At 40.0% G+C, this 25,190-nt stretch overlaps 1 protein-coding gene and 1 pseudogene across 1 annotated transcript in view; one reads left to right on the top strand and one right to left on the bottom strand.

Annotated features, from left to right (window-relative positions):
- MYO3B (myosin IIIB) overlaps window positions 1–25,190 on the bottom strand; it is a 404,571-nt gene that overhangs the window by 55,941 nt on the left and 323,440 nt on the right. The window lies entirely within an intron of this gene.
- LOC144304543 (large ribosomal subunit protein uL15 pseudogene) lies at window positions 3,359–13,674 on the top strand (annotated as a pseudogene).

A 25,190-nucleotide genomic window follows, 5' to 3' on the forward strand; every position in this document is an offset into this window, starting at 1 on the left:
GCAGACTCCATGCAGGGAGCTCAATGTGGGACTCAATCCTGGGACTCCAGAATCACACTCTGGGCTGAAGGCAGGTGCTCAACTGCTGAGCCATGACATCCCTAAAAATATATTTTCAAGGGAGTACTAAATCAGAGATAATGGGTCTACTCTAGATTTTTTTATTACCCTCTAAATAATTAAAATTGTTTTATATAGAATTTTTGCTTTCTTGTCCCTCAACTTTGAGTTTTCCTGGTTCGAAGGTCTAGGTACCCAAGAAAGAGATGCTTCCACCAGAAGATGCAACAATGGTCCTACTAAATCAGAAGATGAGACTGCCAGTTGGCATTTTGGACCCCTTATGCCACTGAATCACCAGACGAAGAAGGAGATTACTCTACTGGAAGGATTGATCCTGATGATCAGGGAATTGGAGTTATGCTATGGGAGCAAAGGGGACTCTGTCTGGGACCCAGGATATTCTTTGGGTACCTCTCACTACTTCCAGGTCCAATAGTAAAAGTTAATGGGAAACAACAGTAAGCAAAAATATGAAAAGCCACTGAAGATTCAAACCCTTCAGGAATGAAGTTTGGCTTATCTTAAAGAATCTCAACAAGGTGAGATCTTGACTAAGAGATCACAGAATAAGAAATAAGGAAATGATAAACATCAACATATATCTTAATGAGCATTTCATTTACAGTAACAAGGACTACAGCAGTGATACACATTTCCTTCTTGCTTTTTTTTTTTTTAAGATTTTATTTATTTATTCATGAGAGACACAGAGGGGAGGGGTGGCAGAAACATAGGCAGAGGGAGACGCAGGCTCCATGCAGGGAGCCTGATATGGGACTTGATCCCAGAACTCCAGGATCATGCCCTGGGCCAAAGGCAGGCATCAAACTGCTGAGCCACCCAGGGAGCCCATCCTTCCTGCTTTTTTTTTCTTTCCTGTCATCATCCACAGCAACAGATTTTTCACTCTGGCAGTGGGGGGTTGAATCCAACAGTTGTGGCTAGTTCCATTTTGCAGTGTCTCATGCTACTGGAACCAGTCTCACTGGATTCCCTGACATGCTGGACACGACCCTATTCAGAGGTCTGGGTTTCAGCTCTATGAGGCCACTCACCCAAGTCTAAGTTAAAACAGTTAGATCTTCTCTTTGCTCCTTGAGCTTTAGGAATGGTACCCACTTCCTAAAGTTTTTATCTCTGGGATACTGCAGTGCCTCCCTTTCACTTTTTTCAGTTCTTAAGTGTTGGTTAACAACCAAAGAATTGTTAAATTATGTTAAAATAATTGGTGTGGTTCCTGTTTCCTGATGGGACCATGACTGATACAGTGAACACTGTCATCTCCCCCAGTCCATTCCACCTTTTCCATAATGCACAGCAGTCATTATTTGGGAGAGACTGAGGCCACCCCCACATCCAGAGATGGGTCCTAATAGGTCCATGTCAGAGTAACTCCATTCCCTTCCCTTCTGTAATTGGTGCATACAATCTGGGCACCAGCCAATTATTATACAGCACTCCTCTGGCCCCAGGGAGTGGTTGGGGTGGGGGAGGTAGTTCACTCAAATTTAAGATGGCAGCTTTTTGCCATCTTAAAAAGAACCAAACTAAAGGTGAAGCTAACCCATGCAGGATGGCAGAGCTAAGGGAATTGCAAAGAACGGAGCCTGAAGTCCTGACCAAGTTGTACCCCACGTACTCAGGACATTTCGTTTAAGTAAGCCAATAAATCCTCTTTATTGTTTCAGCTAGTTTGAGTTAGGTGTGCAATTACTTGCCAGCGAAAGCCTTACAATGAAGTCATCTTGTAATTAAACATATGTGTAATCATAAAGGACCATGCAGGCTTCTTTAAGGTGCAGTTTTATATATATGCATTAGCTACTCACAGGGTATACAGCCCATATAAGGTGAATATGGTAAAATATTAAAAGTGGTGAAGTCCTTGACCTTTGTTTGATCTCAGTTAGAATTGTCCTGTATAACCTGTCTCCTCTACTCCCTAAAAATACCATAAACCTTTATCTGAATAGGAAAAGATTTTCTAAATTTGTTCTTTTGGTCATAAGGACATAGGAATCTGTTTGTTTTTTAAATTTTTTGGTTGGTATTTCTAATATCCTGGGGATATGAATTCAGAGCCATTAGGACACATAAAAGTCTAAATTAATCACAACCTAGAAGTGACTTAACTTCTATCAGCTTTGCCTTCAACTCTTCATGTTAGCATATTGATAGGTCAGTAGGAGGAAAAGACCTGAGGCCAGTCTGTTCTTATCCCTAGAAACCTGAAATCTTGAAACTCTCTCACGGCCTCCCTCTGCCCTCCTTCACTGGCTAAACATCATGAAAACCTTAGCCTCTCACCTTTGACTCTTTAGCAAGAAACAAAGGCACGTTAATAAAAAAGGCCTCTCACATTTGCATAGTGTTTGAGTTTTAAAAATATTTCATATAGATAATTTAATTTGGAGACCTAGCTCTCTGAGAAGTGGACAGGGGAGTTACCGACACTTTGCTGATACCAAGAGTCAGAGCTGTGACTGAATTTTCCTTCTGTCCTCAGCCCAGCCTAGCAAAGTGACCTTGATATGATTCTAGGTGATCAGGAAATGTTGGCTGGTGAATAAAAATGAAGGACAAGAGAGTTTCAGCTGAGCAGTTTTCCTTAAAACATTCTTGGGATTGGAGAGCAAAGAGGTAGAATGAGGATCAGCGCCCAGGGCCTTTGGCTCTAGTTTCCTGCCCTTTTTCTAGGTGAGGCTTTAGTCAGAGAGTAGGCCAACTATGAGAAGAAGCTCTGAAGACCTGGAAGGTACCTGAGGCAGCAGAGAAGCTCCCCTGGAGGGGGGCTGGCCAGGGATATATTCTCATAGAGGAGGGCTGACAGTTAACCACCTACCCAAGCCTTCATAGATTGACTCTATTTTTTTAAAAAAGATTTTATTTATTTATTTGAGAGAGAGAGGGAGAGAATGAGTGGGGGAGGGGCAGAGGGAGAGGGAGAAGGAGAAGTAGGTTTTCCACTGAGTAGGGAGCCCAATGAGGGGCTTGATCCCAGGACCCTGTGATCAAGACCTGAGCTGAAGGCAACCGCTTAACCAACTGAAGCACCCAGACACTCCAGATTGATTCTATTCTTGACAGAGCTGACTATATGAATGTTTCTTCTACTAGCTACCTTGTTCCACATATGGGGTCCTTTTATAAAGGATTATTAGGATACCTGGCTTCTAGTATTTTCACATATCAGACTACAGAACTGGCTGTGGGTATTTTTTAAAAAAGAAACCACAAAGGAAAGGGAACATACAAAATAAAAGTGTAACGTGGCTCTTTTGTCTGGGCTGCCAAGATGCCATCCAGACTAAGGAAGACCAGGAAACTTCAGAGCCATGTGAGCCACGGCTGCATTGTCAGGCACCAGAAGCACCCAGGAGGCCAGGCTAATGCTGGTGGCATGCATCACCACAGGATCAACTTTGACAAGTATCACCCAGGTTACTCTGGAAAAGCTGGTATGAGTCATTACCACTTAAACAGGAACCAGAACTTCTGCTCAACTGTCAACAATGAAAAAGTATGGACCTTGGTCAATGAGCAGATGCTGGCCAATGCCACCAAAAACAAGACTGGAGCTGTTCCTATCTTTGATGTGGTGTCACTGGGCTACTACAAAATTTGGGGGAAGGGAAAGCTCCCCCAAACAGCCTGACACGGTGAAGACCAAATTCTTTAGTAGAAGAGTTGAGAAGATTAAGTGTGCATATGGTGGGAGGGGCTGTGTCCTGGTAGGTAGGTCAAGTGACTGGGCCACCCAGGGGCCCCTTTGCATTTTCTTTTTTTTTTTAATTTTTATTTTATTTATGATAGTCAGAGAGAGAGAGAGAGAGAGAGAGAGAGAGAGGCAGAGACATAGGCAGAGGGAGAAGCAGGCTCCATGCACCGGGAGCCCAACATGGGACTCGATCCCGGGTCTCCCAGGGATCGCGCCCTGGGCCAAAGGCAGGCGCTAAACCGCTGCGCCACCCAGGGATCCCCCCCTTTGCATTTTCAATAGTATGCATATAATAGAAAGAAAAGAATACACGTCATTTTTTGTAAACACTTGTTAGCATTTAAAGGACCTCCCTCCATGTGGCTTCAGATTCTTGATTTTGGCTCAGGTAGTGATCTCAGTGTTGTGAGATTGAGCCTGGTGTTGGGCTCTCTGCTGGAGGTGGAGCCTGCTTAAGATTCCTGGGGGGGGGGGGAAGGGGGGGCACGGCAGCCAGCCTGTGATCCTGGAGTCCTGGGGCCTGCTTCTCCCTCTGCCTGTGTCTCTGCCTCTCCCTCTCTCTGTGTCTCTCATGAATAAACAAAATTAAAAAAAAAAAAAAAAAACATGTTTACAAAGAATATTTACAGTTACTGTGGTACCCAAGGAATTTAACAAAAATCCCCTACCCCTGGACAAGCAGAGCAGGTCTAACTCCATTTTGTGCTACACCTGCCATCTCATGTATAACCCCCACATGACCTGCTTATTGCTTAAGGCACTCCCCCACCCTAGTCAAGCCGCTGAGCACACCCTCACCGGAAACCGGCTCATATAGGAATGCGGAACCTCTAGCCTCCAGAGAATGTAAATCTCCCCTTTTGCCCACCAAACCTGCATGCCAATTTTGACCAGAGTGATAGGCTAGTTCAAACAGTCACTATTAGGGTAAATTGTAATTCAACTGGCCACCTGCGTGTGAGTCTGACATGACTATGCAACTTTCTGTGTGTGTTACAATCTCATTGGCCACTGGCCCCTACAAAACTGCTACGCCTCTTAACTTCGGGGTCCAAGTCCCTGCTCCACAGTGTCGGGTATATTTGGGCCCAAGCTTGAGCTCGTTAACAAACCCTCGTGTGTCAGCTCCTTGGTGGTTTCTCGGATTCGCAATCTTGGTTGGGCACAACAGTTACCAGCAAGTGTTTATATTTAAATGTTAAAAAAGTAGAATATAAGATACATAATTTTTCATTTATATATACCTACATATTTATATTTGTTTTATCTATATCACAGATCAGCAAATATTTTCTGTAAAGAACCAGATAGTAAATATTTTAGGCTTTGTGGGTTATAGGGTCTCTTGCTTAGCTCTGCTGTTGTAAAGCCACCTAGTACATAGTCAAATAATCATGGCCATGTTCCAATAAAACCTTATTTAGGGACAATGAGATTTTAATTTCATGTAATTTTCATGTGCCACAAACTATTACTCTTTTGATCTTAGTCAACCTTTTAGAAATATGAAAACCATTCTTAGCTCATGAGCCATATACAAAAACAGCAAGTTTGGCCCAAGAGTATTATAATTTATGTTATGGAAAGAAATACCTTAAAATAGTCAATTACCTCTGAATAACAAAATTATAAGAGGTACTTATTTTCTACTTTAATATTCTTACCTTATGTGTTCTACATTTTCTTCTTTTTTTTTTTTTTTTGAGGGGCTAGAGGAGCAGGCAGAAAGAGAGAAGGAATTTTTTTTTTTTTAAAGATTTTATTTATTTATTCATGAGAGATACAGAGAGAGGCAGAGACACAGGCAGAGGGAGAAAGGGAGCCCAATGCGGGACTCAATCCTGGGTCTCCAGGATCAGGCCCTGGGCGGAAGGCGGTGCTAAACCACTGAGCCACCCAGGGATCCCTGTAAACAAGGTTTTACCAGCTCCCTGATATTACATCATGTAAGATGTACTAAAATCGAAACACTCTTTTGTTGGACATTTGGTTTATTAAAATTTCTCAAAATTGCCACAAACATCCTTTGGCATTAATATTTGACTGTATTATTTCCTAAAATTAGCTTCCTAGAAGTGAGATGACAGCATAAAGTATACAGTTGTACAGATACTCTAAAAATGTACCAATGTACACACCCAATACTCTCCATGAATAAAAGTGCTTATTTCTCTGTATCCTTCTGAGTAATCGTAATTAGAGCAAAGAAGGCATGGGGAAGAGCAAAGAGGGCATGGGGAAGATGGAGGGAGAAGATGATTGAGACTGATGTTAGGTCCAGGGTTATTTGCCTCTATGAGCCTATTTCCACTAAACTGAAATGGGGGTAAGAGTTCTAGGAACTAAAAGTTTTGCTTTGAGGAAAAAAAGATGTGAAAGCACTTTGTAAACTGTTACAGCACAATCACTATCTCATAATTATTATCATGATTCTATTAAAGCTCTATATATGAACCAGCCAGTCATTTACCCTGAGGGGGAAAACCCAACTCACCACAACTGTCCTCTTTACAAAAGAATCAGGTCTTAACTTTACAAAGAGTATTTCATCCCTGTGTTACATTCTTAAAATTAGATCCATGTGTTTCTTTTAATTAGTATTTGATAAGTATTAATATTCTTATTTATCTTCTGCATGCCATATGGATTAAATTCTCATTACCTTTGATCTTAATACTTTTAAAATATGTAAATCAGCAGACACCCTCTTTAAAGCAGTGTTTGCATCCCTGTCTATTATTGCCCTGGGCAAAAGGAAAATATCTGCATTGCAAAAAATCCCCAAATTGTGTTGAAATCCTGAAAACCATATATTACACTGGTCAATCTCAATAAATTAAATAATGGCCAACTGAAAGTGAAGTCAATTAGAATTAAATATTGCTTAAACCTGACAAAGGGTAATGAGTGCCCACCGTGTGTGTATCATCAAGATGGTCACATTTCTGAATAAAACTAGTTCGGGCTTTGTAATTTACTTCACTTCAGTAAATAGAACACAAGGAAGATATTCTGATTAACAAATATATACGTGCTATACGAAGTGCTTCAGTGTTCTGAAAGTCTTTTTGTTTGTTTTGAGCAGTAGTAACTCATTCCACTTTTTTGGTCCTTAGTCTCTTCCACCATAAAATGGGATGATTGTCTAATGAATTCTAAGACATATTCCAGCTCTAAGCACTAACAAGAAACAATTACAAGGCAGTTATTGAACATATTTTAAAGGAACTTTAAACTTAACTGGGACTATAGTTACTAATTAAGAAAAACTAGAGAGGGGAAAAGACAACTACCACTGGCTGGTAGAAATTATTCTTAAATAGGACCATTTATATATCCACTTATATCCACTGATGAGCACACTGAGTCATTTAGACTTGTTTTCTCTTTTCTTAAAAAAATATACTGTGAAAAATACACTGGCATTATCTTTTCACCTCTTAACTTGAAATACTTTCCTAGTGTATGCTAGGACAGTCATTCCCCTCCCTTAGAGCTCATTCAATTAATGATACAAAAAATTTTTGGGAGAATTTTATGTCAGTCAAAGGTCTATAACCTGCATGCCACAAAATGCAAGAAATCATTCCTTATTTACAAGATTAATTGCCTTTTGCCAGCTGTTCATTTTACTTCAAAAAATAAACAGGTTCCCAGACTCAGAATTGATAGCCTTCTTGGATTGTGGCAAGGTTTATGTTCTTAAGCCCAGATGTAGTTCTCTCTGGAAGAATGCAGTCATGTGTTCATTTTGAATTAATAATTTCAGTTGCTACTCTATACTTTCTGTATTTTGAAAAGCATCCTACATTCTACTAGTTATTAGATAATGCAGTTTCTCAATTTAGGCAAACTTTGTTGGTACAGCAAATATGTCTACGTACATATAGTATTTCCTAGAATAACAGGTATCTTCTACAGAGAGTGGTTCTGCGTTAGACAGTTTACAATCTAGTCTAGAAAACATAAAGCTTTCACCTGAGCCCTATCCCTGACTAATAAAACAGAGAGAGACCAACTGTGTGAGGCATGGCTGGGATATCAAATATGAAAGATTGGAAATTATATGGCAAATTACTAAGGGATAAAAGGGCCAGGAATATCTAGAGGAAAACTAACTGTGACATGAATTATTTCTCATAATAGTTTGACCTAGAAAAATGAGAACCAGGCATAGATTTACAACACATATTACATTGTTTCTCCAATTAAGCCGTATGTTTATAGATATTTATGTTTGTTGAAATTATTTCAAGAAGTGCATCACACAGGGGTGCCTGGGTGGCTCAGTTGGTTAAGCGCTGACTCTTGATTTCAGCTCAGGTCATGACCTCAGGCTCTTAGGACACAGTCCCATATTGGGCACCCCACCCAGTGGGGAGTCTGCTTCTCTCCTTCTCCCTCTCACTCTGCCCCTCCCCCCATTTGTACTCATACTCTCTAAAATCAATCAATCTCAAAAAAAAAAAGGCAAGTGCATCACCCAGTGGAATATCTGTCATGTTGCACCAGGGATGCATCACTGTAAGCAAGTGCCAACCTTGGCCATGAGGGTGGGGCCTGTGCTGTTGGTGGGCAGAGGAAATGCCAACCTTTGACAACCTTTTCCACCTCTCTACCACCTGACCAGCAGTGTTTCATTTCATTATCAAAAGACTGGCCCTTGTTTTCAAACTTACCTCTCCAGCATCATTTCATCATAATCTTCAGCTGCCTTTGAAACTCAGTGCCTTAAAAAATTGCTGAGAAGTCACCATTTTTCTATAATGTGTTCAGGAACAGCACAATCCGGAAACAAAGCTTTCCATTCCAGATTCCTCCCTCTGCTAGTCCCACTATACATCAGTCACCAGGCCTTGTACACTCCACATCTATCCCCACTGTGGGAATCATTCCATCTATCTCATTGCTTTAATTCAGGCCTTATCAACCCTTGCCTAGATCACAGCGACTGCCTCTCTCTAGTCTCATCTTCAGGTCTGCCCCATTCTATTTTCTACATAGTACCCAAAGGCAATTTTCTAAATGAGCATGTCATCCTCTACTCAATATCTTCAATGGTTCCTGATAATTTCCAGAACAAAGATGGCACTCTCCAGTTCACCACACACAGCCTTTCCTGATCTGACACCTCACTTACCTCTCCAGTTCATCTCCAACTGCTCCTCAGGACTGTCTCCACTCCAAATGACAACTCCATCTGCTAGCCCTGACAAGTAGTAAGAACCAGCTCAGACTCATCTTTTGGCCTCTTCCCTAACTCCCAAGTCCAAGTTAAATGCCCTAGTACTGGGCTCCCATTTCATTCTGTGTATAACAATATAATAACAATGATCCCACCTGAGAGCCAGTACAGAATCATAGTCATCTTTCTACTTCTGTGGCCTGGATCACAGTAGATGATGACTGAATGTATACTTAAGAAATGAACAAGTCTTTAAGTTGTTCTTGCTCAAAAATGTCCGCCAACATCTCCAATTCCTTCAGAAATCACACATCGCTAGGTGAAAGCCAGCTAGCTAGTCTGATAAATAAGATCTAAGTATTACCTTTTCTTGAGAAATGTAAGGTTATGTTAGCAGCAGGCTTTTAGGAGATAATTCTAAATCAGTAAGGGAGCTGTTATTGGTGAGTCTTTCAGGATGATGGGGTAGACATCTATGTCAGGAACTATGGTTATGACTATAACTATAACTATGACTATAACAACTCCCAACTATGTTGCTAGCACTATATTAGGGAACAAGGATAGCAACAGGTTTAAGGATAAGGCTATGGGACTTCAACTTCAAATTCCTGCCTTTCATTTACAGATAGATTTCTGGGGTGCTGCTAATTTGTAGCAACTAATTTGAAATAAATATGTATACTGATATCTAAGTAACAATTAAGAACTGCCTGGAGATCTGCAAAACCATTAAGAAGAACTGCAAATGAAGTATCCAAAAACTAAGCCAGAATAATACACAAGTGGTTGTCTCTTTAAGGACAAATAATCAGAATGGTCACTTGCTGAAGAAAATCAGCATAGCCAGCCATATAATGATTAAGGAAAGCCACCGCAAGCAGGGGTAGGCGTCTGCTACAGACTAAAAGTTTGTGTCCCCCCCACAAACTTTGTATGTTCAAATCCTATTCCCCAGTGTATATTTGGAGATGGGCCTTTGGGAGGTGATTAGGGATGGGATTAGTGCCCTTAGCAAAGAGATGCAGGAGAGCTGTCTAATCATTTCTGTCATGTGAGAACACAGCAGAAGGACCTTCATCTGTGCACCAGGAAAGAGGCTCTCACCCAACACTGTGCTGGCACATTAATCATGGACTTCTGAGCCTCCAGAACTTTGAGAGATAAATGTTAGTTGTTTAAGCCGTCCAGTCTGTGGTATTTTTGTCATAGCAGCCCAAATGGATGAAGATATATCTTATGACATTGAGTAGAATAAAATATAGTTGCCATGGAAGACAACCAAGCATGGTGGTTCAGAGTCCAGGCTTGGCAGTGAGAAAAGTCTGTGTGGAATCTTGGCTTTGACACTTCCTAGCTGCATGAGTGTGGACAAGGCACCTAAGCTTTAGAAGCAGGAGTTTCCTCATCTGTGAAATGGGGGCATTCTGTTATTTTGCTCACAAAGATCTAATATAAAAAATATTAATTTTATCTCCAGGAAAGTAAGGTTTTCTGGCATGAGAGTAGAAGCTAAATAAAAAGACAAACCAACTCAAGTTCAACCCTTCAAACCAATATATGCTTTCCTTTAAACACCACAGCTCCTTGAAACACAAACTAGTTGCAGCAGCTGGGAGAAGACGGTTCTCTCTCCAAAAGGGAAAACCCTTTGTCTTCAGCCAAGATTGTGTATGAGATCTAAATCTCATTTAGAAGAAATGCTGAAGAAAATTTCCAAACATTTGAAACAATGGTTGTGGCAGCTCAGGAGATTAATTTTGGATCTTCCCCCCACAATCATACCAGTGTCTGAGTCTCCTTAATCCTCTTCCAAGTTAGTTAAATTAGGTTTAGGTGGATGAAGCACTTACTAAATACTCTCATGTTCAAATAATCCATACCACCTTTTAACATTGTTAAAAGAACCAGCTCCTGCAGGAAAAAAAAACAAAAAACAAAAAACCTGGCAAAGTCACCTGAATTCTAGGATTTAGGAAATATAAGCAAAACATTTCCATGACTCTGTTTTCTATGGACCACAATTCAAAACTTAAATCTTGAGAAGATAATCCATATTGGCTTTACAGAGTATCTCTTTCTCTTTCTTTCATTAGGTCCCAGGAAGGAAATGGCTCTTCTGCTTATGGGTTAACACACAATTCAAGTGCAGCTTCATGGATTCTACTGCAAAATCCTTCAGAGGCTGCTGATGTAAGTGTGTTGATTTAAGGGGGTGTCTTATTATAGAATTGTTTTAACCTAAGATACCACATTGGTGTGAAGAGAAAAACACATTACTTGAATGTTGCTGGAAGCTGCATTTTTTTCCGTGGGGAAATGCTGAAGTGAGACACTGACTTTAGCTTACTTTTGGAAAGATGGGTGAAGAGCTATTAGGAAAAGCTGAATAGAGACAAAAGGAAAGCTAAATACAGACAAGAGGAAATAAAGCTAGCACTCTAGTGTTCTCTGCAATAATATTCAGGCCCCAAGTCATGTAAAAGTGTAGGTATAATGATTAACACACAAAAAAAGTGACAGTCACAATTTTATGAATTTCTAGTATTTTAAGATTTTCTTTTTTGTTTTTTTCTCTCCTCCCATTTGTCCTCCCCAAGGTTGAAAGAGAAAAATGGAAGACTGGATATCTAAAAATATCTTTGGATATTAAACACCAACTCATTTAATAGGACACATATGTCAGTGAATTCATTTTTGTAGACCTTGTCTCTGGACATCCAACCTTTCAAAGAAATAGTTGCCTTCATCAGCTCTAGTATCAAGGCCAGATTCCTGCTACAGTAACCATACTCTGGAATCTAAAAATCTAAATATTTAAATCCATGATCCATGAAATTTTGCAGCCTCCTTTTATGCCTTAATCCTAATGTTCCAAGACCCAGCTGAAATCACTGTTGAAAGTCACTGTAATCTCACAAATGAAGATATTTTAGGGACAAAAGTTATGCCTCTGCAAATGTGGTAAAGCAAACTACAGAAGACAAACCTGGGAGCTGGACATTTCAAAGAGCTATGGTTCTCATCTCTTTTTTGAGCAAAAGAAGATCCAAATAAAGTCACACAACAGCTAAACCAATGCCATGTGTGTGGAAACCATATTTTAAACACAAACAAAATCAAACACTCCATATGCCTTCACTCCCCAACATTTGCTAGAACATTTGAGTATTTATTGTTAGAAAGTCAGTGTGGTCAAGCAAAGGAAGCAAAAAAGCCCAATGGGAAGTCGTTGGCTTTCCTCCACTGGCCTTCCTTCATACTGTGCCCTGTTATCACCATGCATGTTGTGCATTCTATTTGGGGAAGCTACACTATACTCTCTCTGCCTCTGTGTATTTACTCATATGATAATCAGATAATTTAACATGCTCTTTCTTTTAGAATTCAGGGATTTTACAAGGCATATTTGCAAAGCAGGTTTCTAGCGTGTAGTCTTTGCCATGTCATGACACACACAGAAAGTTATACTATTTGTATGGCACAACCAGGCAGACAGAGCGTGCAGACTGCCCGGTTCTGCCCGACTGCTTCAGTATCTTGGTATAACCATAATTTATCCACTGCCCAGCAGAGCACCAGAATGCAGCACTTGGAGATCTACTGTAAAATGTATTTGTTTCCAGGAAATGTTAATACTATTACTTCTTTAAAAAGTTGCTAAATGAAATATGAAATTTTAATTTGAAATCACATAAAAATGTACGTGACTCTTCATCCCACTCTTAAATCTCATCAAGTTTTTTACGACTTGGCTGTGTTAAGACTACTTAAGACCCTATTTCCAAATACTTGTAGTTGTTTCTGTTCCCTGTAAGAAACAATAAAAAGGTGGCTTTTCTACAGTGACATTCTGTTTGTGACTCTGGCTGTGTGTTATTTTCTTCCATTGAACTTTCTGCCTGGAGGCCTTTCAGCATTAATAGTGGAGCCATTTAGCAGACCATTCCCTTGCAACCTCAGCCAAAGGCCCCAAACAAAACAGCCTATGTTGATCAGAAGCGAAGCTCAGTGACTTGTTCTTTGCCCCTCCAACTGGAGCTGTACCCTGTTGACGGTCTTAAACATTTCATTATTTGACGTTTTACGTACACAAAGGAATGTCATATTTTTAGGTCCAAAGAGAGCTTCAAATATTTCTATAAGTCCTTTTCTTTGAATTTCCCTCGTTTTTCATTAGAATCACCTAAAATCCACTGGTATGGGAAAAAGTTACATTTCCAATCGAGAAACTTAAATTCACAAAGATCGTATTGAAATTCTTATTGATTTTGTGAACACTCTTCTAGTTATGATTTTGGGATCAGAATGACAGTTTCAGTAGAATGTATTACTATAATTATTGTAGAAGCTGCTCTTAGGTATCAGGCTTGAGCAATGGAAACCTGAGTAAGATAAGAGGGCCCACAGTGACCACCAGCCAGAATGCAAACAGGCTGTTTCAGTGATCCACCTCAAGATATCCATAACCCTAGCTTACCAATGCGCTCCTTTACAACCAGACAGAGGCACCAAAAAAGGAGAATTCCATACGTTCACATAACTCCTTACTTCCCCCATAACTACAGCCCCCTACCACTGCTCCTAGCACAATCTCTCCTCTGCTATCCTGCCCACTGCTCCCTTGCAGTGTATTCAATAAACTTCTATTGCCTCTGTTCTGCCTCAGGTGAATTCCTTCATCACTGTGCTGCCAGCCTCCACCTGATTGGGTCGCCCTACACTTATTACATCAAATATAGTATTATTATAGTATGATAATCAGATTTATAATTAAACATTAAGCTTATAACTGAAATCACTCCCTCTCCTCCCTCTGTCACATCATCTAATTTTACTCTTAGGAAACAGACTTTAGGGGTGCTGGGTTGCTTAGTGGTTGAGCACCTGCCTTTGGCTCAGGGCATGATTCCGGAGTCCTGGGATTGAGTCCCACATTGGGCTCCCTGCATGGAGCCTGCTTCTCCCTCTGCCTGTGTCTCTGCGTCTCTCATGAACACATAAATAAAATCTTAAAAAAAAAAAAAAAAAGGAAACACACTGGAAAGGTAATACATCCTCTTCATGACAATAAATGCAATAAATACTGTTCAAATTGTTGTTTTAACTGAAGGTTGCTTACAAAAATTGTATGACCTGTTTCCCACATGCCAAGGGCTAAGTGTCTCATTTAAAACTGTCAATATCAAAGGTTAGATGGTTGACAAACACCCACGTTAAAGTGCTAACTTTAAAGTGTAAGTCTGTGACTCACATACAGAATGCTGCAGTTCTTCATCAGGGTTACTGCCTCACTCTCAAACCTGGACTCAATCATGCCGAGATATGAGGAACTCATGCACGCTACTAATCTTATTGCCTTCCAGGAGGTACCAATAAGACAGCAGGACACTAATCAGAAACATCTGAACTTCAGAATTATACGAAGAAGATTTACTTACTGAGAGTGAGACCCTTTTCAAAATGCCAAACCCATTCACACTTGGTGCATAATTTTTTAAAAACTGAGCTTTCTTTCACTACCCTGATTTAATAATGCCATTGATTTCAATATTTTTAGTAAGATTTGTGCAGATAACAATAATAAATTAGTGAAAAATGTTGTCAAAGAAATAGAATTTTTCTTACTGGCCACTCAACTGCCTCTATAAGATGGATAATAATATTTAGTTGCTGGGATGAGCAGAGCTTAGAAAAATTCGAGTGATACAATTCTAGCTGTGATGTATATTTAAAATGAGACTAAAATGTAAGCTTTAACATTATTGCTTATACAATTCACATGGTAAAAATTCTCAGGTGTTACAGTCAACAAAATAATAATGCCATAAGCATACTTTAAAAACTCATTTTTTGGGGGGGTGCCTGGATGACTCTGCCAGTTAAGTGTCTGATTCTTGATTTCAGCTCAGGTCATGACCTCAGGCTCATGGAATCAAGCCCTACATTGGGCCCGGGGCTGGGTGTGGAGTCTGTTTAAGATTCTCTCTCTCCCTCTGCTCTGCCCTGTCCTCTCCCCCACCAATTCACACATGTATGCTCTCTAAAAAAAGAAAAAAAAATTTGAAAAATAAACAAATAAAACTCATTTTTTCTTAGTCACCATGTTATGTGCCTTAATGGTATTTTCTGTCCAGAGTCTTACTGAAAAACACTACTTCGTCCTTCTCTAAGAGAAATAGTTAAGCATAAGTCTCTTAACCTATTTTAGAGCTTTCTTATATTAAGTGATTTGAACACACTCTGTTGGGAATTATTAAGAAAATAAACAATGAAACTTGCAGAAGTTTCTAATTCAACATATTTTCATCATTAAAGTCCAAGGGTATTTTAATGTGCTGAGGTAAAGACTAATATCTCAAGTTGTCTTCACTGATTACTGTAGCCAAATTCTTTTGCAACAGAGGTTTGGGGATTTTTCAGGTGTTGTGGGAAAAATATTTGAGCAGAGGGGGAGAAAAGACTTTAAAGCCAGCTACACCCTCCTTTTAGTAGGGCCTGAGACCATCTCTCCAGACCATGCTAAATTTATCTAAAATGATTATGCTTCCCAATTAGATGACCCAGTTTAGTTTCCTCTCATCCAAGGCATTGGATGTAGCTAAACAAATTACAGAGCAACCTGATTCTAGACTGAATCAGGTTGTCCTCTACAGACTTTTCCAAGGCCCACTACTAATCTCTTTCTCCAGTTTTATTTGGAGACTGCATTCATTTTTTTTTTAATTTTATTTATTCATGAGACAGACAGACAGAGAGAGAGAGACTCAGGCAGAGGCAGTAGCAGGCTCCATGCAGGGAGCCTGACGCAGAACTTGATCTCAGGTCTCCAGGATCAGGCCCTGGGCCGAAAGGCGGTAGTTACTAAACCGCTGAGCCACCGGGGCTGCCCTGCATTCATTTTCAAAATGAATTTGACTGTATTTAAAAAAAGACAAAAAAAAGAAATCATTTCTTAAAGTCTCCCACTGTTCTGGACAGATGGCTGGGCCCCATCTCCTAAGCTCTAGTCCCACGGCTACAACTGTTGACGAGAAATATTTACAACATGCAACTAAACTGCAAGATCCAAGATGCTTTTTGAAACAAAACTAATTTCCTGCATCTGAATTAGCTTATCACTTGATAAATATTTACTAAGTACCTATTATGTGCTAGATACCACGTCCCATGTCAAGCATATTTCTGTTTCTCTGTTCATACCATCATCCTCTGAGTGACAGTGGCCAAGAATTAACATCACTGAGTTGCATTTTTACATAAATACAGCCAGTCATAGAACAGTATGCACAGCTTCCAATATTCTTATTCAATCATGTATAAAGGATAAGATTATAAAGCAGGTATTGCTAGGCCAAACGATATATTAGCAGATGGCCTCCAAAGAAGTTGTTGCCCTGACACAAACAATGCTATGAATGCTTGTTTCCTTGTATTCTGGACAGCCCATGCATCACCTTTTTTTTTTTTTTTTTTTTTCCATTGTAAACTGACAGGCAAAAAATAAATTTTCAGGATGCCTGGGTGGCTCAGTGGTTAAGCGTCTGCCTTTGGCTCAGGGCATGATTCGAGTCCTGGGATCAAGTCCCACATTGGGCTCCCTGCATGGAGCCTGTTTCTCCTCCCTCTGCCTGTGTCTCTGCCTCTCTCTGTGTTTCTCATAAATAAAATCTTTAAAAAAATTTTTCATTTCTCATATTAAATTTTGAAGTTGAAAATTTTTGCATGTAGTCATAAGTCATTTACATTTTCTCCTTTTATGAACTGTCTTTTAAGTTCTTTATCAGTTTCTTTCTAAAGGAGTGTTTGGTGGTGCCTAGCTGGCTCAGTTAATGGAGCATGTGATCTTGATCTTGGGGTTGTGAGTTTGAGCCCCACATTGGGTGTAGAGATTACTTAAAAATAAAATCTTCTAAAAAAAAGAAGTGTTTAGTTTTTTTCTTGAAGTTTGAGGTGGCAACAGGTAGCAATGGAGTAGAAAGCATAAATCCTACTAGGATGGGGACTCCAGCCCTTCCAGCTGGATATTAAAGGAAAGGGAGACGTAGAGGATTGGAACACTCGGGCAAAACCACAGCAGAACCTTAGGCTATTATGACAATAAAACCAACTCACGCTTTGTAAATGTAGTTTTTAATCATCATATATTATTCTACAATAGAATGGTATCAAATTTACTTAAATGTTCTTTTAACTTTTTCTGGAATTTTTAAAAGGGCAAATTCCAAGTGAATTATTGGGATAAAGGATCTAAACAATTTTTTAAAGGTTCTCAATATACACTGCAAAATATATTTTTTAAAGATCTTATTTATTTATTCATGAGAGACACAGAGAGAGAGAGAGAGAGAGAGGTAGAGACACAGGCAGAGGGAGAAGCAGGCTCCATGCAGGGAGCCCGACATGGGACTTGATCTTGGGTCTCCAGAATCACGCTCTGGGCCGAAGGCAGGAGCTAAACCACTGAGCCACCCAGGGATCCCCCTAATGCAAAATATTTTGGACAAAAATTGTTCCTTTATACTTCCACCAGCATGCTAATCAAATGTCTTTTTCATTTCTCCTACTTCTAGATTCCACCAGAAATAGCTTCATTTTGTTTGCATAAACTTTGTCCACGAGACACTTGATTATGTACCTTGGAATTCTAAAACCATCTCTTATAAGTGGCCTTTTTCTTGCCTTTAAGCCTTGACATTCCATGAAGGAACTGAGGCTAAATCTGATCACTCAGGAGGGAGTGTCTAATTCATAGGACTTGAGAATTCCCAAGTTTAGAAACTAGGATAAGGGATCCCTGGGTGGCGCAGCGGTTTAGCACCTGCCTTTGGCCCAGGGCGCGATCCTGGAGACCTGGGATCGAATCCCATATCGGGCTCCTGGTGCATGGAGCCTGCTTCTCCCTCTGCCTATGTCTCCGCCTCTCTCTCTCTCTCTCTGTGTGTGTGTGACTATCATAAATAAATAAAAATTAAAAAAAAAAAAAAGAAACTAGGATAAAACAATGTCCTACGTGTATGTGCCTCAGATGGATGACTAAGTTCTACTAGTTGTCTATTCAACTTCCCTCCTTCCCTGTTTCTTTTCCAATAGAACCCTTATATCATATGGGGCACAATGTGATCAACTTAAATATGTTTTCCAGATTCTCATGTAGATAAAGGAAGCCCATGAAATGTAAACACAAGTCATTGGGTGGAGTATCCAGGAAAATCCTTTCTACCCTTTTGCAAAGAAAGTAACAATGATGGCTGGATCTCCAGCAGCTTTCCTGAGATCCTGTAAGAAAAGCCAAGAGAGTTGCAGAGGCTTGGCCTTGCCTGATATTCTTGATGTTCTGAACTAATGCCAGAAACTGCCTACCTCCCTGGACTTCTGGTGACATAAAGAAAACAAACATTTGTCTATCAAAGTGACTATATTTCAGTGTTTATTAAAGCAGAGAACAACTCCTGATGCACTATTAAAAAAAATCTTCCAGATAAGTATTTTTCATTTTATGGGACATGGTGTGAACTTTGTATTAGGAATTGAAGTTATATTGGGTCCTTTTTTTGGTGGGAGGGGCACCGAGGCACAGATGTAGAGGAGGAGAGAGAATCTTAAGCAGCCTCCATATCCAGCTTGTGGAGCCAGACACAGGGCCTGATCTCACAACCCTGAGATCATTATCTGAGCCCATACCAGGAGTTGGACCCTTAATGCACTGAACTACCCAGGCACCCCTATACAGAGTCCTTTTAAATGATGTAGCATTCCTTCCTTATAGATCCATTCTCCATCCATATAGATCCATTCTCCATCCATACTTATCATATTCTTTGCCCCAGAAGCTGACCTGAATGGACTACTCTGGTTTCCTGATGGTTTGGCAGCTAAACAGCCCTAACAAGAAATCAGAGGGAAGAGAGGAAAGAAAGAAAATACTCTTATTTCCCAGGTCCCTCTCTGTGGTGTTTTGTGCTGAATATGTCCTTTGCTGAAAGTCATCTCCCATCCTCATGTGGCCCTATCCTTCTGGGTCCCAGATGCTGTGCCCTTTCTTGGCCCCTTTAGGTACATATATGTGGTAACAGTTCCACTCCTGCCCATAATCTCTTAATACAATGTCTTTAACCATACCCAATTTATCCTAATTTGTTCTGTCTGATACATTCTTTGTTTTATACACACACACACACACACACACACACATACATACATATACAAACATACATATATATTTGAGTAAAGGGCATAGGCCCATACCTGCCAGCTTCCACGTCAAGGTAAAGAGAGTCAACTGTAACCGGACAGGGAGGAAAACACTTTTTAGGGGGTGAGCAGACTTGAAGGAAGTGTGTAAAATGAAAAGTGGGGATCACAAGTCTTGAAAAACACTTCTTAGATTTAGCAGAGACTGCAATGATTTTACTGGTGGTGGGGAAGATGATAAATATCTGTCAATGCACAGAACTTCATTATTCACCCTTGGCATCTTCCCATTATAGAATCATGTTAGGGAATTCAGGCATGACTTGGTCCAACCTACTCATTTTTCTGTAAGGGCTAATTTACTGCTTAAAACCAAATCCAAATACCTTATCTCTAGTTGTTCAGTCAGGCTTGTTGTTGTTATTTGGGGGTCTAAAGAGTTTTGTGTCCCCCCCACCATGTCCTGGTTCTTCTCTGAAGAACATAGTTACAATATAGCTTTAAATGAAAGAAAAACGAAAGACAATTTTAAATCTACAAAACACAGTATGAGATTTGGGGGACCACTATTGCTCTTATTAAAATTAGTAGCTCCCGGTGCATGGAGCCTGCTTCTCCCTCTGCCTCTGTCTCTGCCTCTCTCTCTCTCTCTGTGTGACTATCATAAATAAATAATTAAAAAAAAAAAAAAGGGATCAATTTTTTTTCTTTATTAATGAAGAAGGAAAAGACTATAGTAACCTCCCTTGGCATTTTTGAGAAGCCACAGCTCTATACTTTTTTAGATGGCATGTACATTTCTAGTCTAGTCCCCAGGCCTTAGATCCTGGCACAAAACTTACCTGATGCAGTCAGAGCTTTTAAGGGTCATTTGATGAATTACAGAGCCAAAGAACTCAAAGAGAAGTCTGAGAAAAAGCTATAGCAACCTACTAATATTTGAAGAACTACCATATGTTAAAAGAAGTAGCCATTTTTTTTGTTCAGTTATTGGGAAGTAAGAAAAAAGAAACCCTTCTATTAAGCTCTCTAATCATGAAATTGATAGTCTTCAAAATTAGCCAATTCCTCTCACTAGTATAGAGATTCTTTTTTTTTTTTTTTAAGATTTTTATTTATTCATAAGAGACATAGAGAGAGAGGCAGAGACACAGGCAGAGGGAGAAGCCGGCTCCATGCACCGGGAGCCGGACGTGGGACTTGATCCCGGGTCTCCAGGATCGCGCCCTGGGCCAAAGGCAGGTGCCAAACCGCTGCGCCACCCAGGGATCCCTAGTATAGAGATTCTTAACCTGGGATGAAGACACTGATGGGAACATGAAGGTGTTCAGAGTCCTTGATGTCATATGCAACATATTTCTAGGGTCAGAATGCATGGATTCCATTAGCTTCTCCAAGAAGCTCACAATGTAAAAAGGTCTGCAAAAGAATGTATGAAATCATCCTGGATGACATTTGTCAGGAGTACTGAAGATAATCCCTCTAAGGTCAATGTTTATAATTTGCAAGTTACAGATAATGTAAACAAAGCCTTTATACAGGGTGTGTTCTGTCCTTTAATCACTCAGCAGTTATTTACAGGTGTCCCCTATGCTTATTTGGGTTGATTTGCTCAGAGTGGTAGGTTAAAGGGAGCATCTCCGCTAACTCCCCAAGAGGAGAGACAATGGGATGTACTTTTTCCCAGTGCCTTCCCACAGTGTTAAACAGAAACAGTGATTAAGAATGCAGTGTAGAACAAAGAATGGCCAGCCCATAAGAGATGCGAAGAACTCTGGTCCCCAAATGGCAACTCAAATTGAAAATCAGAAGGCAGGGTACAAGTGTGATGCTGTGGGCTGAACTACCCTAAATATAAATATAGCAGTGAATGACAAATGGAATAGACACTTTGTAATCTGATCCTTGGAGATTTGAAGTGGATCGTTGGATGTTCTGTCCCCCACCCACACCCCAAACATTCAAGACCTTGTGTAATGAGTTAGCATATGAACTGTCCTTTGGAGGACAAATCAGTTAAGAACAGAACAAGCCTAGAGTTCTTTGCACTTATCTGATTTCTGCACAAATGTAGAGTTTGACATTTAAAGTTGGTGTGTGCCCACTGGGAGAGCCCAGCTATTGTGTCTGGGCATAAAAACTTATCCTTTGAAATTAGGATAGTATGTAAACTCATCCCTTAAGAGCTTTGTAGAGCTCTTACATTTGTTTCTTGGACCTGTTTGAATTTGTTCTTTTAAATAGGCTGCTTAGAAAAAAATACCTGGCACCAATTTAATGAAAAGGGATATCATTAATTTCTTTCTTTAAAAACGAAGAGTCCCTTTGGGAACACTGAGTCTTCATGTATATGTCAGACAAACCCAGCCTAATGTCTAGGTAGACTGGCTGTTCTAATTGCTCACTGCTAAGCAACTGAACAGACCCTTTTGGATAGTGAAGAAAGGAAATGGAGATCTGAGTTGGTGGGAGGGGTATAGTCCTTATACTATTTAGGTGGATTAAGGAAACAGAACTCCTCCCATTACACAAATTGCCAGACCTAGAAAATACCAACAAATTAGTCCTACTCTTCTTAAATGCAGTAAAAGTTCAAAGTGATAAACTCTTGAGACTTGTGGTGACATCAAGGAAAAACCAAGAGCAGTTTACAGAAATCCTAGCATAGTCCATAAGTCTTGACAATTTGAAATGAAAGGAGGAGCTGTTAACTTGGAAAATGGTACTTTCACGGGATCCCTGGGTGGCGCAGCGGTTTAGCGCCTGCCTTTGGCCCAGGGCGTGATCCTGGAGACCCGGGATCGGATCCCACGTCGGGCTCCCAGTGCATGGAGCCTGCTTCTCTCTCTGCCTGTATCTCTGCCTCTCTTTGTCTCTCTCTATCTCTCTGTGTGACTATCATAAATAAATAAAAAAAAATTAAAAAAAAAAAAAAAAGAGAAAAAGGCCCTGGGCTGAAGGCGGTGCTAAACCGCTGAGCCACCTGGGCTGCTCCAAAAAAAAAAAAAAAAAGAAAAAGAAAAAAAGAAAATGGTACTTTCAGAAGGGATTCTCATTTGAGGGGTAAGAAATCACAGCAGCAACAGCAGCTAAATGTTTATTAAGTGCTTACCTTGTGCCAGGCTCTATTCTCATGCATTAAATTGATGATCTGGAGCCTTATTTTTTTTTTAATTTTTATTTATTTATGATAGTCACACACAGAGAGAGAGAGAGAGGCAGAGACACAGGCAGAGGGAGAAGCAGGCTCCATGCACCGGGAGCCTGATGTGGGATTCGATCCCGGGTCTCCAGGATCGCGCCCTGGGCCAAAGGCAGGCGCTAAACCACTGCGCCACCCAGGGATCCCTGGAGCCTTATTTTTGAAGGACAAGTCCTGACCTCAAGTTCCTTCAAAGCTGCCAGAGCTCACAAACATATAAACACACACACACATACACACACACATTGTGCACATACATGTGCACAAATTCTTCGGAATGTGGGTCAGTGACCAAGGAAGTTTAGGCTAATAAAGGGGTTAACCAGCAAAGTCCTGGAAAGACAGGTAAAATATGCGACTAGAAAGGTCTGGGCCGGGGGAGGGGCGGGGGTGATGGGCAACGCTCAGGGTTAAGATAGAATGCAGACTTGAAGCAAGGCAACAGAAAGTCACTGTGAATTGTTCTTGCTTGGAAGTAAATTGTGGACTCATTTAATGTCAGTTTTTATCTTGAATTTCTCCTTCCTATCATTACCCCAACTTCATCTTCACAGTTTAATAAGAAAATGCATCTATTCCTTTAAAAAGATAACAAGTAATTTTAATGTGAATTTGACAGCATTCCAAGCTCAACAAAGCACCTATACTTAATGCCAATAATCCCCAAGGCATGGTTCCATGTTCCTTATTTTGCCTGCTTGCCTGCTTGAACCTAACCAGGATAGAAATCATAAACTCTGACCAATACACAATCAAATAGCTTGGACATAATGTAACAGACTTCACAGTCTACTGCTATACACAGAGCTAACTGTTCAATCCATTGAGCTTTCTTTTTTCCCCTGTTCTCTTGTAGAGCAAAGAGGAAAATACATGTAAGAAGCTAAAGTGGCTGTCTAAAGAAATAATTATTATCAAGAATACTTTGGGCCATAGGAGTGGTCCAGAGGCACCATTTCCTTGATTTCTCCCAAGATCCCAGCTCTGTATTAACCAACTGGGGCTCAGTTTCCTCATCTGTAAAATAAGATGGTGGAGGAGATGCATCTCAAAGGCTTCTAGAATTCTAGATCCAGAGAAATCAGGCCATATAAACTTGGTAGATAACTTACCCTCCCAAAAATGAAATGTTCCCATGAGTAAGAAACAGAACCCCATGCAGGACAAACCTCTGTTGAATGCTTACTATATGCCAAGTGTTGTGTTAAGCACTTTACATGCATATCCAATGTTATAGGTATTTTTATTATTCCTATTTTACAGATGAGAAGAAAGAGGCACAGAGAAGTTAAGTAACTTGCCCAAAGTCACAAAACTGTTAGAGAGGCAGTGTTGGGATATCCATTTAAGGCTGACTCCAAAGCATGTTGTGTCATACTGCCAAGACCATTAACCATGGACATTTCTTTTTTGTAAGAGCTCCAAACTGGAAGTAACCCAGATGCCTAGTGACAGAAGACTGGATACATAAAGGATACTCTATAGCAATGAAAATAAATAAGTTAATCTTTAAAAAATATAATGATAGGAAGAAAAAAGAAGAAGAAGCTAGAAATCAAAGAATACATGCTGTATGATTCTAGTTATGCAAAGTTTAAAAATAGGCAAAAATGGAACTATGATATTTAGGATGCATACTTTGGAAGAAAAAGAGAGTCATAATCAGGAAAGGGTGTGCAGAACATTTCTGAGGTGTGGACAAGTTCTCTTTGCAATCTCAGTTGTGATTATGTGTGGGATTCGTTTATAATAATTCTTACACTGCCCATCTCTGTTTTAAATTTTTTTTCTGTATGCATATTTCAGAATTTTAAAAATTATAAAAACAAGAACAACCAAGATCTCCTATATCTCCTACGTGTGCTTTTCCTAGTGGAGAGGGGACAGTCAGAAGGTTGGAGACACCCTTCTCCCCTCTTTGCCTGGCCAATTCTTGATCCCCCCTTTCAGTTCTCAGCTTTGGTTTAAGCCTGTATGACCCTTCTCTACTCTTCCAAGGCCCAGGATCTTTGCTGTGGCTCAGATCCAGCGCTCACTCTTAGTAACGTCTCAGTGAAAGGAGACTTGATTTTGGAGTTCCTTGTCTATTTCCCTCTTGGAATGTAAACTTCACAAACACAAGCCTGGATCCTGCTGCCTTTTTGTACACCAGCACCCAACATAGCGCCTGCCACTTAGTAGGTACTCAATAAAACACTGCTGAGAATATCTAAATGAATGAGTAATAAGGATGCATTTCACTCTCTGCCAGTCCTCTCTAATTTTAAGCCAACAATTTTTAATTTTTCTTCTGCTAAATAGTTTTTACTAGAAGCTGACAACTGGAGTTTACCTGGTCATTTTAGGAATTCTAATTACTTAAGAAGTAAAACGAAATAGGAAACTCACAGAAAAATGAAAACTAGAGAAAAATCTTAGTATGGTTCTGCATATAGTCATATAACCAAGATTTTTTTTTCTTACTTTTGGACTACGTCTGTCTTGCCTCCCTACAGCACTTAAAATTGATTACATTTAACTTAGGGAACACACTTGTGTCATGTTCTCGTATGTTCAACTTCTACATAACAGATTACCTTGTTCCTCTCAGACTGCTTTTACTTTTTTGGATGGGGAATGGGTGCTAAGCCAAGATGGGAGTTAGGCTGATTCGAAAACATTTTTCTCCCTGATTATATACACATAAAAATTAATTACTGTTCTACTAAAGACACTTTAAAAAATGAAAAGACATGCCACAGACTGAGAGAAGCATCTGTAAAACATAACTGACAAAGGACTGGTATTCAGAATATACAGAGAATTCTTAAAACTTAACAATAAGAAGA

This window comes from Canis aureus, chromosome 34 (assembly GCF_053574225.1).
Source record: "Canis aureus isolate CA01 chromosome 34, VMU_Caureus_v.1.0, whole genome shotgun sequence".
NCBI classification, from domain to species: domain Eukaryota; kingdom Metazoa; phylum Chordata; class Mammalia; order Carnivora; family Canidae; genus Canis; species Canis aureus.